The sequence below is a fragment of the Nelumbo nucifera genome, chromosome 2 (genome assembly GCF_055504915.1).
Source record: "Nelumbo nucifera cultivar China Antique chromosome 2, China Antique-T2T, whole genome shotgun sequence".
Taxonomy (NCBI): Eukaryota; Viridiplantae; Streptophyta; class Magnoliopsida; order Proteales; family Nelumbonaceae; genus Nelumbo; species Nelumbo nucifera.
The window spans coordinates 108,401,619-108,409,653 of record NC_142650.1 but is presented as its reverse complement, the minus strand read 5'-3'; the positions used below and the strand labels follow the sequence as shown (position 1 = coordinate 108,409,653).

Sequence of the window (8,035 nt, the reverse complement as noted above, 5' to 3'; positions counted from 1 at the left end):
CTTCACAAAAAGAAAAGATTTACTCAATCCTATAATGTACTTATATCTTTCATAATTCAAAATAACCCAACACTAAACACTAGAAATCACAAAAAGATTTGTTTCCAAAACTCTTTTACCATCAAAAGTACAAAATTACATGATCACATGCTTTGCTTCACCCTACGGTGTACCTGTGAGAAAAATAATAGAAAAGTCTTATAAGTTTTAGATAAAAGAATATAAATTTTTTATTAAGACTAAAGTTTGTATGCAATATAATAACAAAAATAAAATAATATTTAAATTGTATTCTTACAATTTTGATCGTTAATATTATGACTAGAAACTGAAGAGGGTCCATGTCCTTGTGGGGATCGACCTGAGGCATTGCCAACATCAGGAACCTATCGAAAAACATACAAACTTAGTATCCATCTCAAACCATAACATATCTAAACAAAGAATATTTTGATGAATAAAAATACCAACATTTGTCAAGAGAAAATATTATTATTACATTAGAAAACAAACAAGTGGCTTGTTTCTTTGGATGACCAGAGTTACTATAGACCCAATAAACAGGAACAACTTGAGCAGTCTAAACATCGACTGGTAATCTACACTAAACTTCTTCCTACCCATGATGCTTTTCATGATGCACCACAAAGCCTCCCCTAGTGGCTCTATACTTGCCCCCCACCCCCCATGCAAAACTGTACGCCCAAAATAATGGCCTCTTGTCCCAACAGAGAAAGAAAAGAATATAGCACAGAGCTGAAGTTGCATGATTATTATGTCACCTAATGCAGTTCTGAAACCTTTCTCTAGTCCAATTTCCATGACCATGGGCAAGGTCATCAGTAGACCTATCTGAACATAGCATCAAACCAATGATGCTAACTGCCAAGTGGCTTTTTCTTTGGCTGATGGTAGGTGGTTTGTTTTCTCAAGACAGAACATTGTAGCTTCTAGGTGGCTTCGACTGATGCTGATGCTAAATTCCAAGTGCCAAGAAACTGATGCTAAACTTCCAAGTGGCTTGTTTCTTTGGAGCTATTAATTCTGTTTTCTCAAGAAGGTTGATCTCGTGTCTTAGTTTGGGACTGATGCTAACTGCCAAGTGACAAATTATTCTGGTAATAGAAAACTTAAAAGTCTTAGTTTGGGACTGATGCTAAATGCAAGTGACAAAATTATTAATTCTGGAGTCACTTTACCTATGGTTTTACTCCTTTTTCTCTCGTTGGAAAATAATGAAAAAATGGGAGAAATCATAGTTATTATATCATACAAAAATTCTTTTTTAATTTATTTTGGTAATAGAAAACTTAAAGGGGGCTAATAAGTATCAATTTTGATGACATGACAAGCTATAGAAGACAAAGTTATAGGAAAAGGGGGAAGAGGGTGAACTCATGCATGGGCCATCAAAACTTGGGGTGCAATTTGGGTGGACCCAACCTGATTATAGACTGACTTAGTCCACAATTTTGGGCTTAGGTTGTGCTTAAGCGCAAAATTTGGATTCCAGATCCAACCTTTTTTAGCCTAGGCTTAGTCCTTCAATAGTCTAAGCCTAGTATGGACTGATTGGCCAATCCAAGACCAAACCAAGACTGAGCCCAACTGGATTGCATCAAATTTTAGTGCAAGTTGGGCCAAATTTGCACAGATCAAGCTTTAATCTTGGCCTTGAGCCTTCGTCCCAATTCTGACCTGGGTATACCTTGCCCAACCCATCCAGAATTGTCAATGCTCACATACATCATGCCTCAAATCCATCAAGTACGAATTTTATAGGATGAACTCTTCATTTGACATTCTAATTGGTGTCTAGTAGTTATAATGGATGTATATACAATTGATGAACTAAAAGTTGATATAAAGATAATCTAAACAAATTTAGCATAAAATATCCTTAAGAATAAACTCTTCTAATTCGAAAAAAAAAGGAATTAACAAATGAGTTCTAAAAACTGTAAAAAGAAACTCCACTAAATTTAGTCGACTAACCTCAAGATTGCTGCCCCTAATATATTTGCAACTTGCTCCGTAGGCACTTGCCCTTCAATTATTGACACAAGGCTTGCAACTATTCCTCATAGCCCTTTTAACTTCATCTGTTAATCCTGTAAAGCTTTGCTTTAATTGTTGAACCTCTTCATCACGATTCATTGACTGAAAAAATAGAACATCAAATTATTTAGAAGATGTGGGATACCTTCCCATGCAACGAATCCTTCCCTTCTTTTCTGGTTTCACTTGGGAGAAAGACGTCATTTTTCCAAGAATTTTGTGTAGTTTCTGAAGTCTCAACCACACCCATACACTGTTTCATGCATTCCTAAAAATTACAATATAACTTATCATTTAATTGAAAGCAAAAAATATAGCAAAAAGGAACAATGATACTTGAAATGAAACAAAGGTCGAAAGAGGTTTCCGGGGAAAACAAAACACATTTGGGCAAGATTATATAAGATGAATTAACACATCAATAGACTATAATATACAAAGATCTATTAATTGATTTAAAAAAATACATACACATATTGTTGCTGCCTTCTCATTGATTATGCTCCCATCTTTACGTGTACGACTCTCAATGTATATTTATGCACGTGAAGGTCGTACCCCATTGTTTTCTTGAGTCTACCATCATAGTAAAATCAATTAAATAATAAATTTGTTAAATTTGCCATAAAATTGATATAATAAAAAAATGAACAAAATAAACTTTAATGCACATATCACCTTCTCCTCAATGAACCTAGGAAAAGATTTTGTTCCTACGCAGTGAGGTTCATCTAGTTTTGCCCGATTTTCCTTGTTTATCTCACTGATTCTCAATAACAATTAGAAAAACAAATTAAATAAAGCAAATATAACAAGAAAACTCAAACAATAAGATCTAGTTATTCCTTTCCTTTGTCAGATTTCCAATAATCAACTAAACGACCCCATTGATCTTTATCTACACGGGAATCAGGAATGTTTGCTTTTATGTCGTCAATAGAAGTATCAGCATTATAACCTCTGGACTTAATCTCACTCTTCCATTGCCTCCACTTAGTAGATATTTCATTATCTGTTAGCTTTTGTCTTCTCAGTCCAACATGGTAGAAATTCAAATTTAGACTACATTTAAAAGTGCAATATCAGTATTTCATTGTATAAAATGTATAAGTACACTACAAGAAAAGGAGTCTCTAGAATTTCATTCAATAAATCCAAAGTGAGTTTTTGTTATTTGATGATCTAAGCAAGCTACAATGCGATAACTGATAAGTAATATGACAATAACATGCAAAGAAATTGTTGGATTTTAGTGCTTTGATATGTGGCTATGCAAAGGCAGGGACGAGAGTTGAAGTTGAAGAGACTTTTAACTACATGCTAAGAGGTCTGGGATCAAACCAGACCTGTCCAAGGTGGGTTTGGATTTGGTTAGGTCAGCTCAAGATGGTATCAACCCAATGAACAACGGTATGTGGTTAATGAGTTGGGTCAGCACAAGGTGGATTTGTATTTGGTTCTATTCATTCAATTTTATTTAAATGGGCCATTATTAGGTCCATGTGTGTGTGATGGAGGACCAGCTCAACAATGGGCGATCACGCCTAGAGAGTCCTTACGTGATCCAACAAGCCCAGGATAATGTCGACAGTTCAACCTGCATTAGACGATGGTGGATATTGGACGGTGGGCGTCAAGTCCAAGTCCTAGTTGTTTTAGTTGTTTTACTTTCCTAGTTATTCTACAAGACTACGCGTATGTATTATAAATACTTCAGTTTCTGAGCTCAATAAACACACAAGAATTTTCTTTGCCATATTTTCTCTCTCAACTAAGGCTACGCCTAGTTTTCGTAAGGCTTCAAGATCGAAGCCGATTCGATCGTCTGGGTGCTTGCATAGTCGGCCCGGTCGAGCGCGTTATGTTGCGTCAGGTGGTATCAGAGCGGGAGTTCGCCCAGTCAGATGGCCAACCAAGACGGTAGCAGTCGCAACCAACCCCGTGACGGAGATCAGGGGTTACAAGCTGTTTGGAGAGCAATCGAAGAGCAGCGCACAACCACACGTAACATTGAGCAGTAGTTGGCAGAGATCGTTGGACAACTGTGGACCTTGTTGCGGGAGGATGTTCCAAGGAACCGGGATAACCCGTACTCAATCGAAGGAGGCGACCACAGTAGACCACTCATCAATTCTATACCCCGACATCCTGTTCTTGATGATGATAGTGACAACAAGCTAGAACTCGGCGTCGCTCCAATTATTTCCGGCGACGGCAGAAACGGTAGGAATTGGCGCAACCCCGACAACTTTAATCCCCGTCGGAATAATGATGAATTTAAACTCAAGGTAGATATCCCTACTTTTAGTGGGGATCTGAATATAGAGGGCCTTCTGGATTGGATCACCAAGGTCGACCATTTCTTCGAGTACATGGAGATCCCGAAAGAAAGAAGGATGAAATTAGTAGCTTTTCGACTAAAGGGAGGAGTTTCTGTCTGGTTGGAACGAATGAGGGAGACTCGGATCAAAGAAGGAAGAGGTCCAGTTCGAACATGGAGGCACATGAAACAGCTAATAAGAGGTAGATTTTTACCCCCTGATTATGAGCAGTATATGTTTGAATCATATCAACGGTGTGCACAGGGAACAAGAAGCGTAAATGAATACACATCAGAATTCCTGAGATTGGCTGAACGTAATCAGCTATCTGAGAGTGATAACCAGCAGGCAGCCCGTTATCTGGGTGGTTTGAGACCTGCTATCAGAGACAAGATTGGCGTCCAGATGGTTCTCAGTGTGCAGGAAGCAAGGAACTTAGCTTTGAAAGCTGAGTTAATGTTCCAAGACCGGACCCGAGGCGATAACTATTGACGGTACAGTGGGAGCGACAACAGACCGACAGCAGTCGACAAGAGCAAATCAGCCCTAGGAGTACAACTCTCCCATCCGCCGAATACAGCTAACGCCAGTAAGGCCGCCACGGGAGGAAACACTCGAGGCAACACTTCCAACCCTCCTAAACCCAATAATCCCTATGCAAAACCTGCTCCTTTTAAGTGCTTCAAGTGCAATGAAGTTGGGCATAGGTCTAGTGACTGTCCCAGAAGGAAGACAGTTAACATGGTTGAGAGGGGGGAGGAAGAAGATGTTGACAATGAAGTATGCTGTGGACCTGACGGAGAGGACGAAGAAGGTCCCTATGAACATGAAGAATACACGTGTTGTGAGGAAACTAATGCTGTCCCAAAGAAGCAAAGATACCACTCAACGACACCAACTGTTTCGCACTAGATGTACTGTACAAGGTAAATTATTTGATTTAATTATTGATACTGGCAGTCAGGAAAATATTATATGCAGGGATGTGGTACAGAAATTACAACTACTTCCTGAGAAACACCCGAACCCATACACAATTGGGTGGATCAAGGAAGTCGGCGGCGTACGAGTAGAGGAACGCTGCAAGGTCCAATTCTCCATTGGTAAGTACACTGATGAGGTATATTGTGATATTGTGGATATGAGTGCTTGTCAAATTTTGCTAGGTAGGCCTTGGCAGTTTGATGCAGATGCAAAACACCTGGGTAGGAAGAATACCTACCAGCTCAAAAAAGAGGCTGTACGCTACACCTTATTACCCATGGTAGAAAAGAATACCCCAAAAGCCCCAAAGGCAGTGGAGAGAAATTTCCTTACCATTACCCATCACCATGCTGAATTTGTAAAGGAATGTAAGGATACCCTCGAAGTCCACTTGTTGGTGGTAAAGGGAGAAAGCATGAATGAGTCACTGGAGAAAAACAAAATTCCAGTGGAAGTAAAGGGACTCCTTGATGAGTTACCTAATGAGGTTCCACCCATGCGAGATATCCAACATCATATTGATTTTGTTCCTAGTGCTAGTCTACCTAATCTACCACACTACAGGATGAGTCCATGAGATCTTACGGGAGAAGGTAGAAGAATTATTAAGAAAATGGGCATATTTAAGTCAGCATGAGTCCTTGTGTCGTACCAACATTATTAACACCCAAGAAAGATGGGAGTTGGAGGATGTGTGTCGACAGTAGGGCCATTAACAAAATCACTATTGGCTACAAGTTTCCCATTCCCAGGCTGGACGACATGCTAGATCAACTTGATGGAGTTGTAGACTTTTCCAAAATTGATCTCAGGAGTGGTTACCATCAGATTAGGATCCGTCCCAGAGACGAGTGGAAGACAGCTTTCAAGACTAGAGATGGACTGTTTGAATGGTTAGTCATGCCCTTTGGGCTAACCAACGCACCCAGCACCTTCATGAGGCTAATGAATTAGGTACTGCGCCCTTTTTTTGGTAAGTTTGTTGTGGTATATTTTGATGACATCTTGATTTACAGCAAATCTATCACTGAGCACCTAGGACATATCAGAGAGGTCCTGAATGCATTAAGGGAAAACAAATTATATGCTAATTTAAAGAAGTGCACTTTCATGAGCGATAATTTGTTGTTCTTAGGGTTCATTATAAGTAAGGATGGAATTTAGGTGGATGAGGAAAAGGCGAAAGCCATTAGGGAGTGGCCGACCCCATCAAACGTCACGGATGTAAGACGTTTCCATGGGTTAGCAACTTTCTACAGGCAATTTATCAAACACTTTAGTAGTATTGTAGCCCCCGTCACTGAGTGTTTGAAAAAGGGAAGGTTTCAATGGGGAGAAGAACAAGAACGGAGTTTTGCTCTCATAAAAGAAAAATTATGCAATGCTCCTGTCCTTGCATTACCAAGTTTTGACAAACTATTTGAGGTTGAATGTGATGCCAGCGAAGTTGGCATATTGGCCGTATTGTCCCAAGAAAAGAGACCAATCGCCTTCTTTAGTGAAAAGTTATGCGAAGCCAGGAAAAGTGGTCCACTTATGATAAAGAATTCTATGCTGTTGTTAGAGCACTGAAAACCTGGGAACATTATTTAATTGCTAAAGAATTTGTTCTCTACACCGACCACCAAGCTCTTAAGTATCTCAGTAAGCAAAAACAGTTGAGGAGTGACCTGCATGCAAGATGGTCTGCTTTTATTGATAAATTCCCCTACAAAATTGTGTATAAGGCTGGACAGCAAAACACAGTGGCCGATGCTCTAAGTAGGCGTGTAGCCCTCATCAAGACTCTCAGCATTGAGATAGTGGGCTTTGAATGCTTGAAAGATCTATACGCCAAGGATGAAGACTTCAAACAGGTGTGGGAAAAGTGCATAAATCGACAGCCAGCAGGTGATTTCTATATTCATGATGGGTTCCTTATGAAGGGAGAACAATTGTGGATCCCTTGCACCTCCCTCTGCGAGAAGATCATCAGGGATCTACATGGGGGTGGATTAGCAAGACACCTCGGGAGAGACAAAACAATTGAAATAGTCAAGGGACATTACTACTGGCCTAAATTAAGGAGGGATGTGACCACTATTGTGAGAGAGCTAAGGGACAGACCCAGAATACTGGCCTCTACATGCCTTTACCTGTTCCTACTGCAATTTGGGAAGACTTGTCCATGGATTTCGTGCTGGGCTTGCCAAAGACTCCCCAAAATATGGATTCCGTCTTCGTAGTGGTTGACCGATTCTCCAAGATGGCTCACTTCCTCCCATGCAAGAAGACTGCGGATGCAACAACAATAGCTAAGCTATTTTTTAGAGAGATTGTCCGTTTACATGGGGTACCTAAGACCATCACATCAGACCGAGACACGAGGTTCTTAAGTCACTTCTGAATGACCCTGTGGAGATTATTCGACTCATCATTGAATTTCAGCAGTACGGCTCATCCGTAGACAGATGGACAAACAGAGGTGGGGAATCGGACCCTAGGGAACTTGATCCGTAGCATCTGTAGGGAGAGACCAAAGCAGTGGGATTTCGCCATAGCACAGGTAGAGTTCGCCTACAACAATGCAGTTCATAACTCTACAGGTAGATCCCCGTTCTCAATTGTTTATATGAAGGTACCTAACCATGCGTTGGACTTAGTGAAGCTACCCAGGGTACCCGGCCTCAGCA

At 40.3% G+C, this 8,035-nt stretch overlaps 1 long non-coding RNA gene across 1 annotated transcript; it reads right to left on the bottom strand.

The window, feature by feature from the left end:
- Positions 1-2,233: 2,233 nt before the first annotated feature.
- LOC148802754 (uncharacterized) lies at positions 2,234-2,836 on the bottom strand. The gene is made up of 3 exons (XR_016081974.1): positions 2,737-2,836; positions 2,530-2,634; positions 2,234-2,326 (listed from the first exon to the last, which is right to left on the bottom strand). It is a non-coding gene; the product is annotated as an uncharacterized LOC148802754 (long non-coding RNA).
- Between the last annotated feature and the right edge of the window lie 5,199 nt (positions 2,837-8,035).